This window comes from Homalodisca vitripennis, unplaced genomic scaffold (assembly GCF_021130785.1).
Source record: "Homalodisca vitripennis isolate AUS2020 unplaced genomic scaffold, UT_GWSS_2.1 ScUCBcl_82;HRSCAF=1017, whole genome shotgun sequence".
In the NCBI taxonomy this organism is placed as follows: domain Eukaryota; kingdom Metazoa; phylum Arthropoda; class Insecta; order Hemiptera; family Cicadellidae; genus Homalodisca; species Homalodisca vitripennis.
In genome coordinates, this window is record NW_025776251.1 from 150,656 (window position 1) to 160,012 (window position 9,357).

A 9,357-nucleotide genomic window follows, 5' to 3' on the forward strand; every position below is an offset into this window, starting at 1 on the left:
ATGGTACTCTATGCGATGATACATAATTGTGTATAATTTTTGTTTGTTCCTATTTTTGTTTTACTCTTGTATTTAAGAATTGCCGACATCAGCCCACTGTACGTGACCTCTTCTCCACGCCAGAAGTGCCTTATGCATCGGTTTGAACGGTAAGTATTTAAATTTATTGATTAATTTCAGTTTGCTACTATTACTGCATTTTGATGAAGCACCGAAAACAGAATTATTAATTTTATATTATAATCAACTATTAATGTTGTTTTATTATACTGTGAATTCTCTATTTTCATTAAATGTTTGGTATGAAATACTTTTACTAACTGTTTAATTTTATGTATTGATTTTTTGCAGATTCTTCTCTGGAAGAGCTAGAAGACCAGATTTAATTCACCTCAATCGGCAAGGTCTTATTGTTATGCGTAAGTATATCCTTGACAAATGTTTATGCATTATAGATTTGTTTTTAGTCTGTATAATTTTAGTTTTTATATAACTTTATATCTGAACATTTTATTGTTATAAAAACAACATAGCATGTAAGTTCTTCATAATATGATTTTTTATTATGTTACACCAAAGATTTGTATGAGAACGCGTCTTCCAAATTTTAGTGAACTGATAAGTGGGAAAATGTGTTTCTTTTAATTAGATTTATTAAAGTGTTTTATATATATATATATATATATATATATATATATATATATATTATTGCAAATTTTTAACAAATTGTATATAACTGTTCAAAATTACTTTGCAAGTATTAGAATGTATATTTGTATTTATCAAGTTGTCCAAATTTTAAAAAAAATTAGCTGTTGAATATTTATATTTTTACAGGGTATGTACAGTTATGCTATCTCTGTGGATATTTGTAGGATGTATATGTAAAAATACATAACATAATTATCGTCATGGTAAATCTTCCTGTATATTTATTTAGCTGTTGGTTTTTGTGTATTTAAATAGACGATTTATTACTATTCTTGTGTCAAGTACAGTTCATGTATATATCTTATAGTAAAGTGGCATTATACATTTTATTGTTCTAGTTCTATAATACCGAGAAGTCCTTTAAAGTCTGTGTATCATTTTAAATGTTGTAATACTTTTTATGAAAGATCATATTTTGCCATGAATATTTTCTGATCTATAAACTAAGTATACATTGAATGGAATGTTGTGGTAATATTTAGTAGTACTAAGTAAACTCTTTAAATATAACAATTTGGAATTTTTATTTCACTCTTACCCCACTAAATGTTTTGGACAGAAACGCAACTCTTTCCCGTAATGTGTGAAATATAATTTAAACATATATACTTCTTAACGTGAAAAAACTAATATAAGAGCCCGTGTCAATTTCGCTTAGCTTTAAAATCTCTTAGCAATTGACACTGAAGCAATATTTGTAATATAATTGAACCATGCATATCCAAAACGTTGTACGTGCCAAAACACATGAAATGCTTTTTATTGCAGAAATACGTTGTAAGTGCTATCCTTTTGACTGGCACAAAACATTATTATGATACCGTCACTCCTAGTGGGTGAAAATGGAAACAAAACAGCTGTGCAAGTCAAAACGTTGTAGAGTGCTGTTTCCGTGCGGCAAAATAAAATATAACTAAACACAACAGAATTCGTATTTTTGTAACCTATTCGATATTATGAAGTGTACGTAACCTTAAATTTTAATTAAATAGATAAAAAAAATTATGACGCACAAGTGCGTCATCTGCACATGGCATAACTAATGTTCCCGTGTGCGGATGACGCGCCGGCGCGTCATCATTCTTTTATCCTTGTTTCAGGTTAAAAATATTACATTTCGTGTTTGTACATGATCCATTAGCTTAAAATATACATCGTTAAGTATAAAAAGAATAAAATATTTATATAAAAAACAAAAATGTCATTGTTTTAGTCAGATCTTTCCACAAATGTTGGGTTCACATACTATGGTGTATTCTAAAACATTCTTCGAGACACAATGCAGGTTTTCCAGGACATGCCTCACATTGATAAATTGGGTCCTTCCTTTTTCCTTTTTTATAACACACATTGCAACGTCTTCTTTGTGTTTTATTGTTTTTTCCCAAAGGTGATTTGACAGGGAGATGCTCAACTATCGCTGGCTGAAGTCGCGCGCCAAGTCTTGATGCCGAAATTTCGGACGGGCGTCAGCAGACGTTTTATCATTGTCATTCTAAAATCAAATAACGCAATTTTGTTGCCAATTGTGTGTTTGTTTCACAGTAGGAATGCATTGACCATACTCATTTTCAATATGTGTATAAATACCTTCTTATACTATCTTAATGTTTGTCTTGCTGTAATTCTTTTTGTTTTAAGTAGACATTATATGCAGCCTGATAGTGCACAGACCCTTGCCTAGTTAGATTTTTGTCTGTTGTATAAAGGGTCAACATTCTAGTTAGTTTCTGCTAAGGCAGGAGTATACCAATTAATTAGTTTGGATTTTTTTTAGCTAGTCTTCTTAGATATTTTAATTAAAGATAGCAAAAGTGCTATAGATTTACATACTTCTTAAACACTTCATTTCAGTTATTATAAATACTATTAAGTTTACTACTTTAACACTGTAATACTTTAAAATAATATTAAAATTAACAATAATATTATCAATAGCAGTGTTTAAGCGAGTTGGTAGAGTATTAAAAGGAAAAAGATTTAATGGTCTGAGAAGGTTTAAAAAATCTTAAGGAAACTGTATTATTTCTACTTCTGTTACCCATTTATATGTTGCAATTTCCAGCAATAAATAGCTTTTAATTGTGTTTTTTTATTTTTTTATAGTACATTCAAAATCAGTCAGAACACTTTTGACATAACCACTTATTACAACAACATTTACTTCCAATAATTTAATACAACAACTTTCATATGTATCTCAGAGTAAATGTATGTTATATCTACAACAGCAAATGTAACAAAATTTAAAATGTAAATAACTACACCTCCTTTTTTTAACTTTACTCCACACTACATGAGCACGTATATCGGGAAGTTGAAGAATTAGTGGTAAGTGAGTGAGTGAATGAGGACCTCGCCTTATATTACATATATAGAGGTTACAACTAATTAAAAATTAAAAAGGATAATTAATTTACTATCTTGTTTAATTGTTTAAACAATTGCATGAATTAAAATATATAAAATGGTATTCAAGCATTAATATAATACTTTAGTGAGCTAAACTAAGTTCTTCTATATGTAAAAACCAGATTCTAAGATATTAATCTAGTTTTCCTTAAAAAGACTTATTGTATTACAAAAAAACTTGTTACAACAAAAAGTTTCAGTTACCATTTATGTAAAAGGTTTTTTTTATTGGTGATACTTTCTACTACTTAGAACATAGTATTTTAAAACAGAGAACAATAGCAAAGTTTCATGCCCACTACTTTTTTTCAGATAACGTACAACTCAAGGTTGTTGATTCACGTTTAAAACAGTTAAAAAGAGAAAGATTGTTGGACCAAAAACTAGGAAAAACAAGCTCCGCACGAAGGAAACCCAAAAAAAATAAAATTTCATTAATCAATTACTTAAATTAACTCCTACCAAAGCTGATGAACAAGTAAGTTTATTTGAATGTATATTTTTTTATGTACAAAAAATGTATGTAAGATCACACTCTGTGGTAGCATTTTAGTATAGGTCACGACTACGTTGAAATGTTTTGAAATCTTAAAAAACAAAAACCGTTTCAATCATATAAAGTTCGTAAAATCATGGGCTTGATTTAGTTACAATTAATATAAAATAATGTTTTTAAATGTTCACTTAAAAGAATTCAATGTTACCCTGTACTTCTGAAACATTTGACTGTTATCAATTATCATGTGTATTATAATTAGCTATAGAGGTGTGGATTGGATTCTAGTATGCCCCAACTTCTAACGGGCCCCGACTTCTAGCAGGCCCCAACCTTTTGCAGGCCCAAACCTATAGTACACTATTACCTCTAGCAGGTTACACCAGTCCCTCTGGCAGGCTCTAGTCTCTGCCAGGATTCCACCTCTAGTAGGCTCTAAACTTTAGCAGGTCTCGAGTTTTAGGAGAGCCATGCCTCTGTGAGATCCCATGATCTAGCAGGCCCCAGGCTGTAGCGGCCCCATATTCTAGCGGACTCTGAACTCTAGCAGGCTCCGACCATTAGCAGGCCAGGATTAATAAAGGGTCCCAACCATTAGCAGGCCCCAATTATTAGCGACCAATAGAGGGCCCCGACAATTAGCAGGAGACGACCATTCGAGGGCCCCATTTAATAGAGGACCCCCACCATTAGCAGCTTACCCACCATTAGGGGGCCCGATCATTAAGAGGCCCCGATACTTAGCGGGTCCCGACTATTAGCAGGCCCCAACCATTAGCGGGCTTCGATTAATAGAAGTAAACAATAGCTAAGCCCACAGTATTTACAAAAGCTTATTGTATTACCTGTCCTTCACAAAATGACCAAACCATTAGAGGACCGAATTTCAAATGAAAGAAACCTAACTATTCAGGAAAATCCCAACGGTATAAGTAAAACTCTTGATAAAAATATTCATCAGGATAATGTTACGTCACCTCAAAGCAGTAGCTCATCCAAGAGTCCAACCAAAATTGATGACAAACACAACAAAATTTCAAGGAAGAAATGGACTGAAGAGAAAAATCTACAATTTATCATGAGTTTGGAGAACAGATAATCAGAAACCAAACCGTTCCTCGGAATGACATAATAGGACTAGTTGCAAACAACAAGGACGTTTTTAAATCTCGATCAACAGATTCAATCATAACCTTTGTAAATAATAAGAGATTAAGAAAACAGAAAAATGTGACCCCAGAGATAAAACGATGTATAGGAAAAACACATAGAAAGATTACAAATGTACCTTTATGAAAGTATCATTATGAGACTAGTTCCTCTTTTATATGTTTAGTATTAGTCAAACTTAAATTTTATATCTGAATAGCTACATAGCTCAGCCTTGCATTCAATGTTATATTTTTAAGTCGTTTAAATTTGTTAATTTTCATAATAATTGTGTATACAGTTTGTAATTTTACAGTTTGCATAGCAGAACCATTTTAAAAAAAAACACACCAAAAAAGTGTTTTTTTGTCGATTTTTGTGTAAGGTCTCAAACATTCACTCATAATGTAAATTTAAATAAAGTTGTAATATAGTTCAAAGTCTCACATAAAAATGGGAATATAAATATTCTACCATAAAAACATATAAAGAAAATTGAAGAGCACAGGATGAAAACTCGTCATGATATTTATATACAAAGGGTCCCATTACTAACCAACATTTTACTAAGGTATTCTACAGGTAGAAAATAACAATATTTGTCATATAATGTATCTAAGTCACCTGTATGTCTTTCCGTATAGGGTTTTTGTAATAATTTATATGAATCATTAATTTTTTTTAAAGGGCGGATTCTACATTTTTCGCATTGTTTGCTGTATATTAAATAGTTTTGCTACGGATGATCCTATTATTCCGTGTCCCAGAAAAAGGAAAGAAAGTAACTCATCCGAATACAAGCATAATAAGATCAAACAAGCTCGTTTAATGGGACGATCATACATCAATCACAAGGGAAATGAAGTTCCACCAAAGCATCCTAAGTTTACTTGCAGGTATGGAAAATGTTTCTATATATCTAGATCATTTTAATCTTACATATTCATTTTTTCATTAAATGTTTGATGAGCCTTTAAAATGTAGCATTTCATACTACAGAATACTTGGCCTAAGCCTAGGTCTTTGCCAGCTGTAATACTAAGACTAGGTTATGCATTAGTAGCCCATACCTGTTTTATGCAGCTATGATATGTAAACTGACTCATTAACGTTTACAATTTACAGTTATTTTATATGCATAGTTGTTCTCTTACTATAATCCATAATGAATTGTTTTATTCTCTGAGCAGTTAAAATCTTGTCATAGTAGGCCTAAGCATTTATACACATGACGAGAGTTTAATATATATGGCTGCACTATCATCTCTTTATCAAAATGTATTAACGTTAAGACCAATACCGAAAGATAACGCTGCGCCATGTTGACTTTGATCATTTGACAATCGCCTGCTCGGTATGCATCTTTCTGGCTATAATCTTTTGCGTTTCTCTGTTGCTACAAACTAACAGAATAATGTATTGTAACATGAGAAAAAAGAAGTTAACTCAGTAATCCTTCACCATTACTGTTTAAAAGATTGTTGTACGTTCTAATAGAAACTTTATTTTATTATAGCTTCTAGGCCTAAATTAATGTTTGTTTTTTCAGGTGCAAGAAAAGGTGTTTGGACAACTTTGGAGAGGCCAACTGTGTGGATATATTTTCAAAATTTTATAACATAAAAAGTAAAGATGAACAAGATCTTTATATTCAAGATATAGTAGATGTCACGGAAGTTCAAAGAAGAGTGCCACACCAAAAGAATGTTGAACAATCAATAGCTTCTCATACCATGTAATTTTAGGCAATGAGCGTGTACAGGTATGTTGCAATGCATTTTTATCCGTCCTGTGTAATACTGAAAAACGATTACGGTGAATAAGATATCTTAATATTATTGGAAAAACTCCTGAAGATAAAAGAGGAAAAGGTATTACTCACAGTATTTCTCAAAACCTTCATGATCTAGTAAGTGATCACATACGATCATTTCCACTAAAGCAATCACATTACTCAGGGAAGAAAATGTATTACCTCGATGCCAATTTAAATATAATGGCAATGTGAGAGCTGTTTTGTGAAAAACATCCTGATGTAAAAGTGAGCAATTCCTTTTACTGGAACTATTTCTAAACAAATTTTAACTTTCGCTTTGGCCGCCCACAAGTGGACACCAATTAATTTAAAGCAAAATCAATGAAGACTGCTGAGGACAAATTGGTTCCGGTAGCTGACAATGAAGATAAGTCAGACGAGCTTTTTCTGTTGAGTCTTAAAAAAGATATGAATAAAATGAATTCACGGCAGAAACGAACTTTCAAAAGAAGAATTTTTAGTTTGATTGATGAAGTTCTAGATGATAGGATTTCTATCTTTTGCCCAACTGTTTCTTCCGAAATTGTGATATGCTGTTATTAGCGAGTTCAGGTACCTTTGGCACTGCCTCTTGGGGTAATTCGGTCGCGTCACATCCACTTCAACAGCAATTTCATTAATACTGTTATCAGCTGCTTCTTCTACAAGAGTTTGTTGTTGGTCATAGCAAATGCACGATATGTATTCAAGCTCATCACTACAGTCCTCACGATCACTTAGTGTGCTGACTAATAACATTTCTCCGGGAAATCCTGGCTAGGAGAACGAAGATTACGTTTTTAAAACCTTGACCAATGCATTCGGCATACAGTAAATGCCATTATAGTCTTTTGAATGAAATATTGTATAACTTTAACAAATAAATACATTTCATCGAACTTACCTTAATGTGATTGTTAATCTGTCGCCCACACCAATTGCGGTTCTGTAGTTAGTATCTTTTTTCAGCGGTAAAGGGGTTACTAAATCCAGCAAAAAATCAAAGCTAGCTTTGCTCATCCTGTAATAGTTGAAAAACTTTTCGGGATATTTTCCCAATTTTTGTAAGGCATGCCACTGGCTACTGTGTATATTGCTAGTATTATATGGATGCACACTAAACTGTCTATGTAACTTTTTTCCATTTTCTAAGCACATATAGAATTACTGCCTCTTCCTCGGACGAAGACATCGGTACAAGTGACTGGAAAACATGTCAACTTGGGTTTCTTGTGTATTTGCACGTGGTGTAAACCTTGAAGAAACTCCAGTTGACTGAGTTGAGTTGCTGTTGCGTTGCTATCACCGGTTGCTTACGGTATGTACTAGGCCTTAAAGATACATATTAATTAGGATTAGTCTATATATATTAATAAGTAAACCTTAAAGACAACTACTTATAGAAGAATACAGAAAAACATTCCTTCCAGCTGAGTTCATGGAAAGAAGATTTCACTTAAGGCCGTTATTTCAAAATATCAAATTGAAGGTGTATTATTAGTTTATATGTTTAAATTGCTAATAATTTAACTGTAATATGACCAAATAAACAATATATAACTAATAGCGGTTAAAAAAGTGAATTCAGGAATGAAATTGATCTATGGGGAATAGCCAATTAGACAATTACCAAAATATGAGATAAGCTTTGTAGTAAAATAATTCAAATTATGCACTTTAGTGGTTTATATATTAAGTTTGGTCAACAACGTATATAAACGACAGAATATTTTTATTATACGGACATCTGAAGTAATACCTTAATAAGAGGTTTATTATTATACAAATATTTAATTACGTCAGTATATAAATATTTGAGTAAATTCCACCCCCCACCCCCCGTAACAGCCTACTTTCATTTCACTAAACGAATAAGATATTAAGTGAGTTTCGTTCTTTCATGAGTACATGTATGCTAGACCCTGTGATAGTAAATTAAAAATTCAAAGTTGAAAATAAATTTCAATGCCATGCCGAAAATTATTTTCAGTTAAAATGCTGAAGTAATTTACACTGGTATCAAAGTATAAAATATTTATATTTAATAAAAATATTAATTGTATTTACATTATTTCTCAAATACTCCCAGTATCGATTTATTGTAGTAAAACAAAAACATATCATTAACTAGTGTATATTTATTGCATAATTTCTTTTCTACATCAAAGAATAAGTGTTTGTAATAAGGAGAAGTCCTGATGTAGTTTACACACGACTCTGTGGGAAGGTAAAAAAAATCCCGCACCTCCACCCCACCAACACAGCAGGTTAAAATCTGCGAACTGCAGTCGGAGGACTCAACGCTCCAACAACTTAGCAGGGGGGGCAGGATGGCGTGATCGACTGAGGAGGCTGACAGCGTATCTTGGGCTACCATTTCACACAATAACCATCGACATCAGTAGCCGCAAACTCTCCCAGGGCATCAGAGTCCTGGATTTTATTTATAACAGTACAATAGCCAATTTCTGGCTACCGAACCAGGCAGCCAAAAAACCTGGCCAGTTCATCGACGCCCTGAAGTGCCACACCAAGAGCTAAGGCACGAGGGTCGCCATTAACAGGAGGGTCGCCGTCAACAGGGCGACTCGCTTATGGCTGAACACGAACCCCGAGACATTGGAACATATCAACGGGAGTGCACAGCAGGGAAGAGGGTCTCCATCGAGCGCCGTGACTAAGTCGTTGCCCACATAGCCATAATTAATTGTTAATTTCAAATCATATCAAATCAATTTTTTATTTCCAGGACATAATCACATGTATAGCATTAGTCAAGATATTCTAAAATTAA

At 32.8% G+C, this 9,357-nt stretch overlaps 1 long non-coding RNA gene across 1 annotated transcript; it reads left to right on the forward strand.

Annotated features, from left to right (window-relative positions):
- Window positions 1-336: 336 nt before the first annotated feature.
- Window positions 337-7,931, forward strand: LOC124370375. The gene is made up of 4 exons (XR_006923179.1): window positions 337-419; window positions 3,436-3,601; window positions 5,456-5,664; window positions 6,318-7,931. It is a non-coding gene; the product is annotated as an uncharacterized LOC124370375 (long non-coding RNA).
- Window positions 7,932-9,357: the final 1,426 nt, after the last annotated feature.